The 18,378-nt window shown below is 39.5% G+C and overlaps 1 long non-coding RNA gene across 1 annotated transcript; it reads right to left on the bottom strand.

The window, feature by feature from the left end:
- Positions 1–3,732: 3,732 nt before the first annotated feature.
- Positions 3,733–9,873, bottom strand: LOC146523872 (uncharacterized). Its single transcript, XR_014869555.1, has 2 exons — positions 6,807–9,873; positions 3,733–5,222 (listed from the first exon to the last, which is right to left on the bottom strand). It is a non-coding gene; the product is annotated as an uncharacterized LOC146523872 (long non-coding RNA).
- Between the last annotated feature and the right edge of the window lie 8,505 nt (positions 9,874–18,378).

An 18,378-nucleotide genomic window follows, 5' to 3' on the forward strand; every position in this document is an offset into this window, starting at 1 on the left:
GGATTTGGCTTTTAATTAAGTGCAGGAGAGCACAGGTGCACTAACGAGGATAGGGAGCCAATTTGAATAAAAATTGCCCCGTTTACGGGTGGTGGGGGTACCTAATAAGGTGACATTTTATTTCATTTTATGGAGCTCTTCTGTTTAGAGAATATAAACAATTTTTAATGAGTTAAAACATTTCCGACAGAAATAATAATAACTGTGCTCATCCACCAATCAGCAGGTCAGTGGTTTAATACGAGTGTTCAGCATACAAACTGTGCCCAGTGTGTGATGTGCTGAGGTGCATCTGTGTCACATGGTGATTTAATCTTTTAAATAACTTGAGCAGATTTTTAATACAAATCGTTTTTATTGTTTTCTGTGCAGCAAATGCCACATTTAAGGATTTCTGAGCCAAAACAAAACATTCGAAATGTTCATTTGGTAAGTTATTTTCTTTTTATGCTTTGATGATCAAAGAAAACTGTTGTCATGTAAATTATCTGAGTGCTGCAGCCACATAGAGCCTCTGTGAGTAACGTGACTCTTTATTACCCGACACACCAAATGCAAAGCAAATTTGGGATCTTGAAATGAATAAGGTTTTTTGACGTTGCTCACGAAACACCAGTTTGTCTGAAACCATTTGATGCCAAGTCAAGCTTAAAGAAGCTGAGAAATGTGTCCTAATACGTAAACATTTCACAGATCTGTTCTCTGCCTTCAGACATTTTTAAGGCAAGGCAAGTTTATTTATATAACACAATTCAACAACAAGGTGATTCAAAGTGCTTTACAGAGACATTAAAAAACAAAAACAAATAAAAAGCATGATTTAAAATTGATTAAAAAAACAGTAGATAAAATCAGAACAGTAGATAAAATCAGTAGTTAAAATGTAAGTTTTGAAATGTAAGCTTAAAAGTGTGGATTTGGTGTTTGATTCAAATGCAGCTGAGAATAGGAGAGTCTTCAACCTGGATTTAAATAAACTGAGTGTTTCAGCTGATCTGAGGATTTCTGGGAGTTTGTTCCAGATATATGGAGCATAAAAGCTGAATGCAGCTTCTCCGTGTCTGGTTCTGACTCTGGGAACTGATAAAAAACCGGATCCAGATGACCTGAGGGATCTGGAAGGTTCATACTGGGTCAGGAGGTCACTGATGTATTTGGGTCCTAAACCATTCAGAGCTTTATAGAACAGCATCACAACTTTAAAGTCTATCCTCTGACGGACAGGCAGCCAGTGTAAAGACCTCCGTCTTAGTGAGGACTCGAGCAGCAGAGTTCTGAATGAGCTGTAGTTGTCTGACTGATTTTTTAGGTAGACCTGTAAAGATGCTGTTACAGTAATCAAGCCTATCAAAGATGAATGCATGGACTAGTTTTTCCAGGTCCTGTTGAGACAACAGATCTTTTATCCTTGATATATTCTTGATGAGGTCCGCCCCGAGTTCCTGAAGGCTCTGGACGTTGTAGGGCTGTCCTGGTTGACACGCCTCTACAATGTTGCGTGGAGATCAGGGGCAGTACCCCTGGACTGGCAGACCGGGGTGGTGGTCCCCATCTTTAAGAAGGGAGACCGGAGGGTGTGTTCCAACTACAGGGGGATCACACTCCTCAGCCTCCCTGGGAAAGTCTATGCCAGGGTGCTGGCATAGACCGGTGCTGGGCTCCGCCAGGGCTGCCCTTTGTCACCGGTTCTGTTCATAATTTTTATGGACAGGATTTCTAGGCGCAGCCAAGTGGCGGAGGGCTTTCACTTTGGTGGCCTCAGAATCTCATCTCTGCTTTTTGCGGATGATGTGGTTCTGTTGGCTTCATCTGGTGAGGGCCTCCAGCTCGCACTGGAACGGTTCGCAGCTGAGTGTGAAGCAGCGGGAATTGAATTGATATACCTTTATTAGTCCCACAAGGAGAAATTTCATAAGGCTGCCGACCTATTGCACGCAATGGCGGCGCCATCTTACCCTCCGACCATACATGCATTACACAAAACATCACATGGGGAAGACAGGTCAGAGAGGTATAACAATGGAAAATGCACCACATGAGGAAAGATAAGGAGAAAAAAATAACTCCCCCCAGACTGAGCTCCAACAGGGAGATCAGTTTGAGAACAGAAAAAAACACCTCTGCACATAGCACATGAAAAAAACTCTTAATACACCAAAGAAACACATGACAAGCAACAGGGGTGGGTAAAGGGTGAGAGACAGCCAGTGTAGACAGTACATCCGGGCCTGCGTGTGCTGGTCTCCTTGATCCACCGTCAGCATCGGAAGGGAATAAGCATCGAAGGCGTTTGGAAAGGGAGGGGGGATGAGTGTGTGCATATCAGTGTATATGTATGTGTGTGTGTGTGTGTCCAGAGTTCAGCTGACACAGTGTCCTTCGCCCTGCTAGGCTAAGTAAACAGTCTTCCAGCCAACCCAGGTGGCCTTGCATGGAATGGGAAGGAACAGACTAAACACAGTCGTTATCAGGGTGTTTTTGTTCAGCTCCGGCCTTGAGACCGCAGCTGGCGCCAAAGGGGTATCCGCATAAGTGATGGTGGTTTTTACTTTAGTGTGAACAGCTCATACGAATTTCAAAGCAGTTCTACAGTCCAACACTGGTCTCTCAATCTCTGAACCCATTGAGCCCATTTTGAGAAACTCACGCCTCTCCCATCGTTCCAATCCCAGCGGGCAGCCTTGTGGGGGTTTGAACAGCCAGTTCCACTTTCTTAATTCTTCAATAAGTCAGGGCCAAGCCAGCTCCGATCAGCCAGAACCCTGTTACCATGGTTCCGAATAGGTAGATATCTTCAACACTCAGACTCACCCAAGCCCAGACTTCTCGTTAAGAAAGGGGTGTCAATTGCATTTAGGGACCAGTTGATCCAATCCATAATTCCTCTTTTAGGTTTTAGAGAAAAGACTGTGAGAGAATGTTCCAGGGAAAAGTAATACAAAAAACACGAGACTAGACAAGGACACAAGAGGCTAAGCAGGGAAGCTAAGGGAGAGGAGGAGGACGAGAGGAGAAAAGTGCGACCGCCTTCGTCAAGAGCAAGAGCAGAAAAGAGCAAAAAAGATTCAGACATATGTCATTAAACACTTTGGTCAGAGCGGTTTCAGTGCTGTGGTTCTGTCTAAAACCTGACTGGAAGGCATCATAGCAGTTATTCTGTTTTAAGAAGTAATTGAGCTGTTGAGAAGCTGCTTTTTCAATGATCTTACTTAAAAATGGGAGATTTGAGATCAGCCTGTAGTTGTTCATTTGTGTCTTGTCAAGATTGTCCTTTTTCAGTATAGGTTTAATTACAGCAGTTTTTAGTGGTTCTGGAAACACACCTGACATTAAAGAAAAGTTGACGATCTGTCACAGGTCTGACTCCAAAGCCTTTGAGACCTTTTTGAAAAAACTTGTTGGCAGGACACACAGTACATATCCTGAATCTGCTGTTGATGTACCAGTTGCTTGTCTAATCTTTTGGATTTTTTCTGTGAAGAATTTGGCAAAGTCATTGCAGGCCATGGTCGAATGAAGTTCAGCTGCCACTGACACGGGAGGGTTTGTTAGCCTGTCAACTGTAGCAAATAAGACCCGAGCATTATGACTGTTTTTGGTGATGATGTCAGAGAAGTAGGACCTCCTTGCACTCCTCAGTTGTAAATTATAATTGTGAAGTTTCTCATTATAGATGTCATAATGAACCTGGAGGCTTGTTTTTCTCCATCTGCGCTCAGCTTTCCTACACTCTCTTTTTTCATTTTTCACCAGTGTGGAGTTTCTCCAGGGAGACTTTTTCCTTCCAGAGATAACCTTCACCTTAATGGGAGCAATAGTGTCCATTACATTTAACATTTTATCACTGAAGCTATTGACGAGCTCATTGACTGAACCTCTGGACAGGCCAGGTGTTAATGGGAAGACCTGGTTAAATATCTCACTACTGTATCCAGTTATACACTGTTTTGTGATCACTGCTGTTGATATATTTGTGTGTGCTGAAATTTTACTTTCAAAGAAAACACAGTAATGGTCAGACAGGCCCACATCAGACACCGTTACCTCTGAAATGCTCAGGCCCTCAATGCTCAGCAGGTCAAGAGTGTGTCCTCTATTATGTGTGGCCTCTGTTACATGCTGAGTCAGCCCAAAGTTGCCCAGAGTGTTACTCAGGTCTTTAGTCTTAAGGTTGAGTTTTCTCTGCATTATTTTAGGGTCTTTACCTTACGACATGAAACGCCTTGAGATGACTGATTTTGTCATTTGCTGGTATATAAATAAAAAAAACTGAATTTAAACAAGTAGAAAGTGACATGAGGAATATTCAACTTTATGATCTTTCCTAAATTTAACTAACAAATCTATCAGTAGACACTTTATTAAACCTGAAAGAGACTCCGCATGACTCTTTAGGACTGAAAGTAATAGGAGTGCAAAATTACAGAATAAGATACAGTATGTGGCTGACTGTCCTGTAATAATAAAGAAAAGTTTATCCTTTTTTAAAATTGTGAACCATTAGAAAAACCTTTAAATTAAATTTTAAGAAACAGACAATTCTGTCTAAAAAAACAACACCTCCTCTGTCATTTAAATGTTTATCAGATACAGACCATGGAGGAGGTCTGTATCAGTAGGAAAAGCTGTAAAACTTTTGTAAATACAGTTAAAAGTCCAAAATCTGTGACCTGCTTCACATTTTCCAAAGCCAGCCAGCGGGCTGATTCTGGCCCCCGGGCCTTATGTTTGACACTCCTGCCACAGACTCAGCTCCAACATATCTAATGCTTTCGTTCATTATTCATACGCTGATTTGTTCTACTTTTTTGTCTTTTTCTCAGTAATACGGACGCAGATGAAACCAGAAGTGATTTAAAAACTCCAAATTTTTCCATTTCTGGGAATCCAACCCATTTTCGCACACTTCCCTTTAATAAAGAACCACAAAACGAGCCTTTGGTTCATCTCGGCCTGCAGCTGCTTACCTGTGTGGGATCACCTGTGCTGACTTGTATCAGAGGTAAATTAAAGGCAGGGGACCGTCCAATCGGCAGCTTTAACTGCGACGTCACCCTCAGAGCGCTGCAGGGCTCACCAGGAAGCTGGATGTCAGTTAGGATGCTGTCCAATCATGTTTGCCGACTTCCTCATCGCCCTCGGGAGCTTTCATCAACTTTCACTCACTCATCGTTGGGATTAATGCTGAAGTCTGATATGTCTGCACTGGATGGACTAAAATCCTGTAGAACAAAAATAGTTGGAGATCATTACTAAATGAGTCTTTCCGATTATCATTGTATCTTGTGTTGGTATTTAAAATTTAAGTAACCAGATTACATCATTCCATAAACCTTATATTTCTATGACATATTTTTAATTTCTCAGTCTACTCCTAACTCTATTTACAGGATTTGACCCATTGGTGGGTCAGGATAGTCAAACGTTTGGGGAAATGAGGGTTTGTGTTAAATTGCAGGTGTTGATTTTACGGTAATGATGTTGGTAATTATTCTGTAATCATCCATTCAATTTGGAAATATATACAGCCTTTCATTTATAATGAGTCTTTCTTTACAAAATATTTGAATTATATCTCCAATCCATGTCTTTTCAGATTTCATTTGAAAAAAGAAGCTTGAAAGTAACCCAAGAATAAAAACAGCCTGACATCACTAAAATTTGCTGTTGATCAAAGTATTAGAGTCCCCACTTCATCTAGATTTTGATGCTTAACTGTAAACATAATTCACTCAAACATAGCACTTAGGTTTGAATTAAGATTATTAAGAAAATGATCTAAATATTTTATGTCGGGGTTTTTTAACTTATTTTTCTATCAAAATGATTGAACATCATAATTAGTTACGTGAAAACATTTTGTTTAAATCTTTAATTAACCAGAAAGATCCATTGAGATTAGAAAATCTCCTTTGCAAGGATGTCCTGACCAAGAGGAGAAACAGCACATATCTGCCTTGGACAAAGTAACTGGTATAGATATGATAAACACAAATAAAACATTTTTAAATGATAATATCAGTAAGCATTCATCATATATGACCCCTTATATAACTGTTATATAGGCTATAGTTAAAAATTATATATCTGTGGGTTTAGCCAGTGTTGTTACTGCTTGGATATGCCAATTTTAAAAATGTCAGGACTCTATTGCTTCATTATTACAAGGTACATAGTAGGATAAGACTTCACAAATCACATTACCAGCTTGAAAACATGACCAACTAACATTAGCAAACAAGGCTAATTTAGCAAGATGCTCTGAATGGTTCTGGTTATGGTCAGTTAGCGGATGAAGAAATTGTAAAATAACCAGCTGTGTTATCAGATCAGCACTAAGAGTTTGGACTCAACATTGCATATTTTTTCATGTGTGATAGTCTGTTTGTCCCAATGACAGTCATTGGTTTGTCCATTTTAGCAGGCATGCTACTGTTAGCTAACATTAGCAACAAAAAAACTCCTTTATGAAGGAGTTGGGACTGGCAAGGAGTTGGGACTGGCAAAAGTGACCTGAAATAGGCACTCTGGTGGAGTTACTTGTGTGTGTGTGTGTGTGTGTGTGTGTGTGTGTGTGTGTGTTTAAGCAGTTTTAAACCTTGTGATCCACAAAAACTAACAGTAAAATAAGAACTGACTGTGTTACAATCAGGGTGGGAGCAGCGGCATATTTTAATGCTTTCTATCTTGTTCTATTTAATCTGAACAAGCGGTTTTTATTACCACTATACATATTTAAACTCAGTTTTTATAACCTTACGATGTAACTACAGCCCAGCTCATGCAGCAGTATATTAATGACTAACCTCTTACTGTGGATGGATTATCTCAGTTGTTCTCCTGACTGAAGTTTGGTCTGTTTACAGCATCCTGCCATGCGATTGCATTTGTCTCCAACCATCGGAAACCCTCACATTAACTTTTATTGAGTGGAAAAAAAGTTAGCGTTCATCCTCCAGCTTCACTGTGTTTATGTTATGCTAACCATAGCTGTGTAGCTAGCCATTGTGTAGCTAGCCATTGTGTAGCTAGCCACCGTGTAGCGCATCATTATATACCAGCTAGCCCAACATACAACTTTAACATGTGAATCAGTCCCATCCTGTTTGAGCCTGCTTTATATTCCATTCATATGTGTGTTGTGTCTGTATAGCTGATGATTACTTTATATTCTGCGCAATTAAAGTTCAGCATAACAATGATTCTCATGTTTTGTCACATTTCCCCTGTTCTATTTCTTTGTTGTTTGTTCGGTTCATCTAACAATGCTCCCAACACCTCTGCGTTTGCCTGTTCAGCTGCTGCCTGATCTATCTCAGCCCTGTGCAGGTACCACTGTAACGATGTAAATGTGGTTCACCTGTTGGTGCTATTAAAGATGGGGCGAGGTGTCTGTGTGTGGTTTGTTGAAGAGCCGCCAGCCTTGCTCTCTTAATGAGCTCTAATCCTCCGCTGAACACACAAAGCTGTCAACGCCGCAAACAAAGATGACAAGAACGCCGCGGTCCGTCAGCTGTCAGTCAGCTGCAGCCTGCTGCAGTGAGCCGTCAGGGATGATGGGAAATGAAGAGACAGGCTTTTAACATAAAATATCTATGCCTAGTTAAATTTGAGAAGCTGCTACCAAGGAATGATCACAAATATACTTAAAATAGTGTGTAGTTACATCTTCCAACAAAATGACGCCTCCTCATAAACTTCTAATTCATATATTAAAAATATATAGGAGCGGTTTTGCGGTGATGGAAGCCGCCATGTTCCCCCACTATATTTAATTGCAGTGGCTGGGAGGGGAGGTATTGCATTTTAAGCTAGGGAGCGGCTCCATTTGTACAACGCCAAAGGTGAAGGAGAGAAGGTCAAGGCAACATTTAAATTTATGCCTACATGTTCATAATCAAGAAATGAAGCATTGTTTTATCGTCTGAGAAGCTCTCCCCCTCAATAAAGAAACAAAAATACAAAGAAAAGTGACAACGCCATCGGCATCTTAATGAAATATCATCCTCTTCCTCCTCACTTCAAGCCTCACTACCTGGATTGAAGATGGGGCTCTAACACACTGAAATGTATGTAAACATGCTTATTTGTGGTGTCTCTTCTGCAGGAGTGGAATTTTTCTTGGTCTAAAACCTCACAGACCATTCCCGTGCAGCGTTCTAGTGTCTTGTCTTCTTAATTCCCGACTCAGCCAAGTCATTCACTCGTGTCTTGGCAGTTATTCTGTGGTGTTTAGACACTTCTAGTTTTCTTTCAGGGTCTGAAATCGTTCACTTCCTGGCTCTGCCAGGCTTGTTCTGTATTGTGTGAATTTCTTGATGACGCTTATCACTCCAGTTCTTGACACTTGAAAATGCTGTGCTAACTTTGTACATCCACCTCCTGCTTTGTGAGCATCAAAATTATTTTTCTCAAGTCTAAACTGGTTTCTTTTTTCATTAGCATGATACTTTCATGCTAAACCTTCAGTTTGAACGTGATTTTACAGCTCTGAGCTCAACAAAGTTAAACACTATCATTGGACAGTAGTGGTTAGGGCTGTGGCTCAATACAAAGATGAGTTTTTCAGGGAGTTAATGTTGACCCTCGTAAATGTTGTTTTTCTGAAATAATTCTGTTATTCTGTGCAGATAGAAATATTTTATGGCAGGGGTCCCCAATCCCAGTCCACGAGGGCCGATGTCCCTGCAGGTTTTAGATGTGTCCTTGATCCATGAAAGCTGATTTAAATGGACAAATTACCTTCTCAACATGTCTTGAAGTTCTTCAGAGGCCTGGTAATGAACTAGTCATGCGATTCAGGTGTGTTGACCCAGGGTGGGATCTAAAACCTGCAGGGACACCGGCCCTCGTGGACTGGGATCGGGGACTCCTGTTTTATGGTTTCTGAAGTAGCATGTTTAGAGATGCTATGCTGAAAATCTCTTGCTCTGTTAAAAAAGCACTCAACAAAATTTGGACCAAAACTTTAAATTTTAAAGAAAGGCTATTAATAAAATGATAATTTAGTCTGTTGGATATTAATCAGTTTCAGCACATTGAGGATTTCCTGAGAATTTCTTTGTGATTTCTGTTCATCGACTCCTCTGCATTTCCCTGCAGTTCCAGTGACGTTGCATTACAGGTTATTATCACTACTAAGCATTATTATGAACGTATGTATAATTCTTCGAGACTTTTGTGCCGGCAGGTTCAGACATAACATCTTGCGCTGTTTTTCTGTTTTTAAAATTTTTCTTCGGCAGACAGACGCAGCGTCTGAAAGTCACCGACTCAGCCTTTTAGCGAGCAGGTGCTGGCTGCTGACAGATGGAGGCGGGACATTTAATAGTCGCCGTTAGATGCCAGCTGGAAACAATGTCCTGTTTGAGCAGCATGATTGGCGGCGGTTTGTAATCCCAAACATTCATGAGATTGTTTTTTGTGGCCCTGACTGCTGCTCACCTGCACAACAGGTTGGGTCACTGAGAGGTTACCTGTGTGAGGAAGAGGCCGCTGTGTGTGTTTGTGATCAAGTAAGGTGTGTGTTGAGTTTTCTTTCTTTCACCTTTCTTTTCTTTATTGTTTTTAACAGAAGCGTGAAGACATCACAGCTTTTTTTGATCACAGAACAATAATTATTTTTGTGGTCTCGACCTAACACATTTTCCTCGCTCATAATTACTCCCTGCACTCGAAACTCACCCAAAACGTCTCTTCCTGATCATTAGAACGAAACTAATGAACACTTTTTTCCAGAAATCTAAGCGTGTTAAATCAATCACCAGGAAATGATGCTCCTTACAAAAAAAGTTGTTATTTTTGGATCATTAAGTCTTTGTTCTGCGATCACAAATAAAAATATATGAATATTGACGCAGCTGCTCACAGGAGATTTAGTCTTAAATGAGACATAGAAAACTGACTATTCATAAATAAAGTTTATTTAAGTGTTAAATCAACCTCATAAACCTGTATTTCCACTTTTAATTAGATTATAAATTCCTGTAAAGTTACTTACGTGGCACAGCACTGTTATGGGCATGTCTGAACCCTGATATAATGACAGTAGCATGCAGTGAGTCACGAAACAGTAGATCATTCAAGCATTATTTTGAATAAGGCCAGGGCAGGTTAGTTTTGCACATCAGTCATGTAAACTTTTTCCACAGTAACACAGTGTGTGGGTAGCGTTCAGAAAACAAACTATTAATTATTAACTTTTTTTTTTTTAAATAAATATTATTTCAAAAGACATAATTTTAAACATGAGGTGACAACATATTTTTAATGACCACTGTGACGTATTTTATTCAAACTTTGCTGCTTTAATAAATATCATATATCTAACTGTAGAATGAGTACGGTTCATGAGTAACGTGTTATTTTACACTCTAAAGTGTAACCACAGAATCTTTTGTCAGAAAAAAAACTAAAAAAAGAGTTTTTTAAATGTATTTATTTATGTTTGTTTTTGTTGTATTGAATGCTCTTTATAGCCAGTGTCTTTATGGCGTATGTTTTCCTCCAACAGCCTGCAGACTGATTTGTTTGTGAAGGACACAGGAAGCAGTAACATCACCAAACTACCGGCCTTAAGCATAACACAAACTCCACACAAAGACAAAAACTAACACTGATTTGGCCTTACACGGGCGTTAGATAGAGCCAAAGCAGGTGAGCTATTGTTAGCTAACATTATGAACAGATATGGTTCATAATCAAACCTGTTTGGCCAAAAAGAACTCTCCATGCCTGCCACGTCTTTTTTTAAATTCTCAATATGTCCAGTTTTCCTAAAATCTTGCACACTGTGCAACAATATGCCAAGTTTTCAGATAATGGTTTTATGCCTGTCACATTGTGTTATCTCATCTGGCATTTCTTCACAGCACCAGGTTTCTTTTTATCCTTGAATGATTCATGGATCAGTGTTAACTGGCTTAAGAAAAAAAAATTCTGACAAAGGTCAGGTATAAGGACTGGACTGAAAATAAGTGAACAAGCAGCAAATGTCCAAAGAAATGCAGACTTGTTGCTCAAAACCACTTTCAAAAATTAAATAATTCATTAATAATCTGGCTCTGTGGAGCCAAAACATAACGAACCGAGTGAGGGCTAAAAAACTTGCACAAGTAAATGACCAAGTAAAAATAAAAATAAAAACTTTTTTACCTCTCAGTCTGATGGGGTACTGTTGTCACGCTAACAGCAGGGTGATGTGGACACCTGAGTTTGTGACTGCGATAACTCAAGAACAAAACAATGCAGGATTTTAGATCTGTTACTTGGAGGCTGAGGGGTACCAATGGCCACCGCCAGTATTTTTGTTAACTGTTATCATAATGCATCCATAGAGGGTAAACCATCCTCATTTTTCCTTACGGGACAAACAGGTATTAGTAATAACCGATATCTGCCTCCTTAATAAAAGTTCATATGAAATTATTAAATAGTTTATTTATCTTTGGAAATAAAGCCGTGATGTGAATGGCAGTGAGTGCAGTCTGGACAGCTGCATTCACATCAAACTCAGATGTTATTTTTCTGTATGATTAAGTGTAATTATCTCAATCATTGTTCTGCACACTCATAGTGCCTTTCAGACGTCATTACACTTAATTACAGCTCTTTCAGTGAATCATTTAAAGGCCGAGCTCCGGGGCTGGAGGCAGCCAATCATTTTCCCCCGAGCTCCTGTCAGCCAGTTGCAGCAGCCCATCCAGGTGGTGGCGTAGGAAAGGCTCAGTAGGGGAAGGTTGCCTGCAGGCGCTGATTCAGGATCTGCTCTTCCTTCTGCTGGTCTCTGTCCTCTGTGTGGGTAAAACTGATCTGCCAGACCAGCTCTTCCAGTCTATAAATGCAGCTCAATGGTGAAAACCCATCATTAGCCCGTCATGATGGTTGTAAATCACCCCAATGGGCTCTGTTGTCATAGCACGTTGGGGGGGAGGGGCTTGGAGAAAGTTTGCCAGAATTTCAGTCAAATGAGGTGTTCTGGGTTGTTGATGGTGGCAAATCTACAGAACAACCGTTCGCTATTTCATGTGAAAATCGCATGTACGCACAAGTGTTTTTCCTTGGGAACGCCTTCTTGAAGTATCTGGTGCATTAGGGAAGAACGTTAGCTCATCCATCAACTGGCTGCTTGTAAATGAAGACGTTGAGCTGCCAGTTAGCGAGGTGGAGCAGTCAATAAATGCTGTACAATAGCAATGGATGTGAATCACTGGCTTTTATAGATGTTCCGTTCATTTTTATTTATATTCTTTGGAGCAAGTCACGTTGAAAGTTAGATTTACTGTGTTTTTATTTGTATAAGTGCCTTGGGGCGACTGTTGTTATGAGCTGACACCATATGATAAAATCCTTTGTTTCTCTTTGGTTGCTGAATCGGACTGAAAAAAACTTACCAAGTGTCAAATGTATGTCTGCAGCCGTGGAATGATTACTGCTGGCTAATTGAATAGACTTCTATCGATAACAATAGTCAGTTAAATGAACACAACATCTCCCCAAGCAACAACTGAAGACTAAAACAAATTCATACTATTTACTCAGCTAAATGTTTAGGCCTTGACAAATAAATGCTTCCCAGAACTGTATGTAAGTATGATTTAGACAAAAGTTCCCCACGATGCTCCACAGCCATCTAAGACCAATCCAAACCCAAATTCAGAATTAAAGAGGACGTTCAGTCAAAATATATCTTAAAAAGTCCTGAATGAACATCAAGCTAGGTCCAATACCATCAACAATGAAATCTAAGACCAACTTTAAGAGCTAAATCAGTTATCAAGATCATGCCCAAAACAAAAACTGGTCTAAAACCATTTCAGACCCCAACTCAAAACAGTACCCACACCATTCAAAATCATGTCCAAAACCCAAACCTGGCACTTCATCAACAAAAAACAAACAGAAACTGTCGTAAAGAAGTCAAAAACAAGTCATCAGTCCAAACCAGTTTGAAACCTCTCCTGAACTATCCAGTCTAAAACTCACCCCAAACCTTTTTCTAATTTATTTTGCTATGTTCCCAAATCATCAGAAACAAAGTCCAAGAACAAAGTTAATAAAAACTTAAAGCCAGTCTGAAAACAAGTCCAAAGTCTGAAGACAAAATGTTTTTTATGCTTACATCTACAAAAGTGGAAAGCAGTAAATTTAATTTCACTGGTTTCTGAGACATAAAAATTGCATGTATGGAATTACCATTAAGATCCAATTTGGAAATAAATAAATAAGTCTTTAACATCACAAGTTGACCGACCTCATTGCACAACTCTGCTTTATTTTTCTGACAGCAGTCTTAAGAAGACCATGATAAGAGCTCCTGCCATTCAGGACTTTAATTATACACTCGTTTTCATTTCACTACCTGAACCTTTCATCACATTCATTATGTATTTGTAGGTAAACAAAGGTTTTAAGAGGAATTTCTTTCATAGTAGCGTCAGCTAGTTTACTTCCCACATGGGAAGTTTGTGGTCACATCAATTCCCACTGTGGAACCTCGCTTCAATCGGGTGTGCATTTAATGTCCGCCCATCGCAGAAGCTGAAAGGACTTACTGTCATGCCTTTGTTCGGTCATGTATGCACGAGCATGTAAATACCGGACCTCATGTAAATACACAGAGGCTAATAAAATTTATACAAAACACTTCATAAACAGTGGCAGCAGTGTGAGTGTGGCAGCAGATATTTGATCTCGAGCCCGAGGCTGAGCTGCAGCTTTAAAGCAGCGGAGCGGATAACGACAGGCTCTGATGTTAATTGCTTTCATTTACAGCAATTAAGTTGATTTGGTTGATGAGGGGGTTCGATAACGAGAGGCTGGGTTAATTTGTCTTGTTTGGATAAATACTTTGATTAACATTATAGAGCCGCTGAGCCCCACTGATGCAGAGGTGGTGCATGATTGACGTTAATTGCAGCACTCAGCTGATTGGAGAGCAAAAAGCTCAACAAGTGTTGAACAAACTTCACGAAAAACAAAGCAGAGGGTCCAACAGCACAAAGAGGGTAAAACCATTGATTCCTGCAGGATACGGTTCAAATCTGCAGTGTGTTGGAGCCTCTCAATATAGTATTTTATAAATACTTTATATCTGCTCCATGTACTACTATGTAAACAGATAATAGATATCCACACTGTGAACTTTGCATTAGCATTTTAGCTGTTGGTGTCCATCGCTGACTGTATTTGGACTATATTTGCACAAGAGGATGGAGTCCTAAGTAGCTAATGCTATCAAACTACATCCATAGACTGTGCGATAGGATCACACAGGAACGGATAGCTGCTAATTAGTACTCATTAACATCCAAATTAGAATTTCCCCTCACCAAAACTGGAGCTGAGGCTACTTAGACAGTCTGTTAGTACAGTAACCTCACAGCAACCATTGTATTGTTCAGATCATGTTAATAAAAACGCTCCAGAAGGCTCCAACAGCACAAACACAACCCAGAGGTCTGGTTTAGGGACTCAACTGAGATGTCGCTATCCACCTGTCAGTCAAAAAAGGCCACGCCCCTAATAAGGTAAATTATTGCAGGTATTTCAAAATGGGTTCTAAAACAGTCTTGCTTCTGCTTGATGGTATGAAACCAAACACGATAAGATGACTCTTTACTGATAAACCACTGAAACTGTGAAGGGCTGTTGTTGTTTGCAGCTCTCTGGTATTTCCTGGAAGTTTTTACATCAGGTTAACACATTTGAAAATAAATATGAAAATCCTGGGAGCTCCTCTCATTTAAAAAAAAGAAATGAGCACAGCAGGAGCCTCAAATATCCAAACATATCTTCAGTATTTGAATCCACCTGCTGTCTCTTCTCTGCGTTTGTAATTGAATCTAAAAACCCTCAATAAGCGCCGTGGTTCAGCTGGACTCGTTTGAAACCGCCGGCACACTCTGAGGAGATAACGAGAAGTGATAATTTGTTTCTGCCGGTCGTGCACCTACATGCATCCCACCATCTGTTATTTCATTTCAGCCTCCCGATGTGAATATTGAAACATTTCCATGGCAACAACAGCAACATACAGGCAGGTAGCAGCGCCCGGAGGAGGAGGATGCAGCTTTTCTTGCATCTCCATCATAGTCACTGATCGTTATTTGTTGTGTTTTCGAAGCCGTTTCGTCGCTGACTTCTTTGGGCTTTTCTCCTGTAATTAGAGCATCTCCTTACTTAGATGTAATTCAGACGTCATATGTAGTTAAACAAGGTCAATTAGTGCTTCCAGTTAAGATACCTCATTACAAGAAGGTGCTGCTAATTTTCAGATTTCTTGATCATACTTGTTTTTTGATTACTGAGTTGAGAATCTAATATGTCTTACAATAGAGTTTTTTGGTAGCCTTCTAAACCTGCACTTAATCTGTAACCTACGTTAACACTTCCTGAGTTTATATCTCAGGCAAGATGTGAAAATAAAACTAATTGTTTATTTCAGCTGTGTTTACAGGGACTGGCACACTGTTAGAGGATGTCGTTGTTAAAGCACTGTGCAAAAGTCTTGATCCATCCCTCATCTCTTCGTATGTTGCAGGAAAAGTGAAAAAGGGTGTAGCCAATCAGATGCTTTCCAGGTGGTTTTGCATAGTGGATCAAAATATGATGGTACTTTTCTGTGTTCATATTTGCATCAGTATTAACAATGATTTCCAACAGCAATGGCTGAGCAGCTGCCCAACCCATGACAGAGCCTCCACCATGGCTGCACACTCTCCTGACTGGGATCATTCACAGACATGCAGCAGCGCAGATGATGGCTGAAAAATCTTACCCCTGGAAGCGTTTACACGTCATGTTTACATTCATCGTGTTTCTGACATGCAGCGTGTCACCCTGGTTTTTTTTCACAGCAGCAATGATGTCATAGCTTGAAGAAGGAGCAGGACTCCATCAGCCAAGGATGAGCTTCACCCTGTCACAGGTCTGACAGCTGCTCCTACAAAACCATCCAGTCATTCATGTGACCATCAAAGAGTCAGAAAAAAACCTCACAAACATTTTTAAAGCCCTGATCCACAGGAATCTCCTGCCATTGCATGTTTAAAACAGTGCTAGCTAAAAGAAAAGTGAATGTTTCCAAATGATAGAATATGCAACGAAAAACTGCGATATAAACTCACTACTAGTATTAATAAAACATTTCTCCTCAAAGCAAAATACTGTATTTTAGGTCAGTTGGGTCCATATATATATATATATATATATTAGGGGTGCAACAATACTCGTATCGATATTGAACCGTTCGATACAGTGCTTTCGGTTCGGTACGCATATGTATCAAACAATACAAAATTTATTTGATCAACTTTTCTTCTGACGATGCTGTCTGTGTTGAGCGCTCAGTGGATCTGCGCTTGACAGTGCAGCCTAGGCGGAGTAGTCGAACGCAGATTCACTGAGCGCAGGGCAAGCTAGCAGACAGAAGTTAAGCTTTCGTTGCAACATGGCAAATTGAACCTCCCCCACCCTCATTCAGATCTGGCATTTGGAACTATTTTGGTTTTCATGTGACGTATGACCCTGAAGGTAAGCGCGTCATGGACAAAAGTAAAAGAGTATGTTTGATGTGCCACGCAATGCTCAATTACATTGGTGGGAACTAGTGCGTTAGCGCAGTTAGCTCCTTAACGTGTTGGCCGTCTAGCCAACACTAGCGGAGATTTGGTAACGGAGATTTGCCGTGTTGTGGCATTAACGTCATTTCAGCGAGATTAACGCTGACAGCACTAGTGGGAACACAACGAATAGGACTGCACATTTACTCCGACATCATCCTAGTGCAAAGACAAGTGGAAGCAGACAAAAACAACAAGCACGCATGCTACAAACTTTACCCGAGTCATTTAGACAGCCGTTAGCACATGATTCTCCTGATGGGGACCTGATATGTTTAATATGCTGCTGAGAATATAGCCCAGAAGAAGCGTATAGTATAGCTTTTATTTTGGAAAGAGCCATTTCTCTGTAATAAACTCTCTTTTCCAAAGATGAGTGATTTCTCGATCAGATAGATTTATTTTTTATTACTTTGTTGTTTCAGCAACATTAAATTTAAAAACTGTACTTTTGAGTTAAAATATATATTTATAATTTTTTTGTGAGTGATATGTTTTATTGATTAGCATTCAAATATCTCAGTGAAGACAGAACAAAGATCTACCACAATGCAAGAAAGCATGAGACAAGGCTAATCAAAAGGTATTGGCTGAAGCATTTGCTTATTACGCCAACCCTTTTAACAAAAGATCTTTTTGCATGCAGCTCCTGTACACAGGGCTCGAAGCATATAATAAAACAAAGCAAAAACAAAACAAACAAACAAGAAAAAAAAAAAAAAACTTTCCACCTTAGATAAGTAATTACATCAAAGCAAAAGAATCAAGAGGTTTTTTTTGTTTGTTTGTTTGGGTTTTTTTGCTCTTTTCATTCTTGATATATATATTTTTCTAATACTCTATTTTTAAACATATTTTTAAACAAGGAAAATGAACTACACCTTTTTAAATCACTGTCATAACTATTCCACAGGTTAACTCCTCTAACAGAAACACATCTCTGCTTTATATTTGTCCTTATCTTGTTTTTTTTAAAGAAATCTGTTCCCCTTAAGTCATATTGACTCTCTCTGACTTTGAACAGCTTCTGAGTACTGGGGCAAAGCAAGTTATTTTGTGCTTTATACATTATCTGTGCCATTTTATATTCAACTAAATCATAAAATTTCAGGGTATTCAGATTAATAAACAAAATGTTAGTTGGTTCTATATAGTTTGATTGGTTTATAATTCTTATAGCTCTTTTTTGTAACTTGAAAATAGGAAGAGTGTTCGTTTTATATGCATTACCCCATATCTCCAGACAGTAAGTCATATATGGAAGCAACAGAGTACAATAGAGTGTGTATAATGATTTTTTGTTCAGGACATGCTTTGTTTTATAGAGAATAGCAATGGTTTTTGACATTTTTGTTTTCACATGGTTTATATGAGACTTCCAACTCAGCTTATCATCAATTATCACTCCAAGAAATTTATTTTCGTACACTCTTTCAATTTCAATTCCATTAACCCTGATTTTAGATACATTTTTCATTTGTCTAGTGCCAAAAATAATCAATTTTGTTTTCTTTATATTTAATGATAACTTATTTACATCAAACCAGTTTTTTAATATATTTAATTCCTTTTCCGCTGTAGTCAGAAGCTGTTCTAGGTTTTTACCTGAGCAATACAGAGTGGTATCATCAGCAAACAATACACATTTTAACAGTTTGGAAATGCTACATATGTCATTTATGTATAATATAAATAATTTAGGGCCCAGCACAGAGCCCTGAGGAACACCACAAGTTGCCTTCAACTGCTTAGATTT

The sequence above is a fragment of the Neolamprologus multifasciatus genome, chromosome 2, assembly GCF_963576455.1.
Source record: "Neolamprologus multifasciatus chromosome 2, fNeoMul1.2, whole genome shotgun sequence".
NCBI lineage: Eukaryota > Metazoa > Chordata > Actinopteri > Cichliformes > Cichlidae > Neolamprologus > Neolamprologus multifasciatus.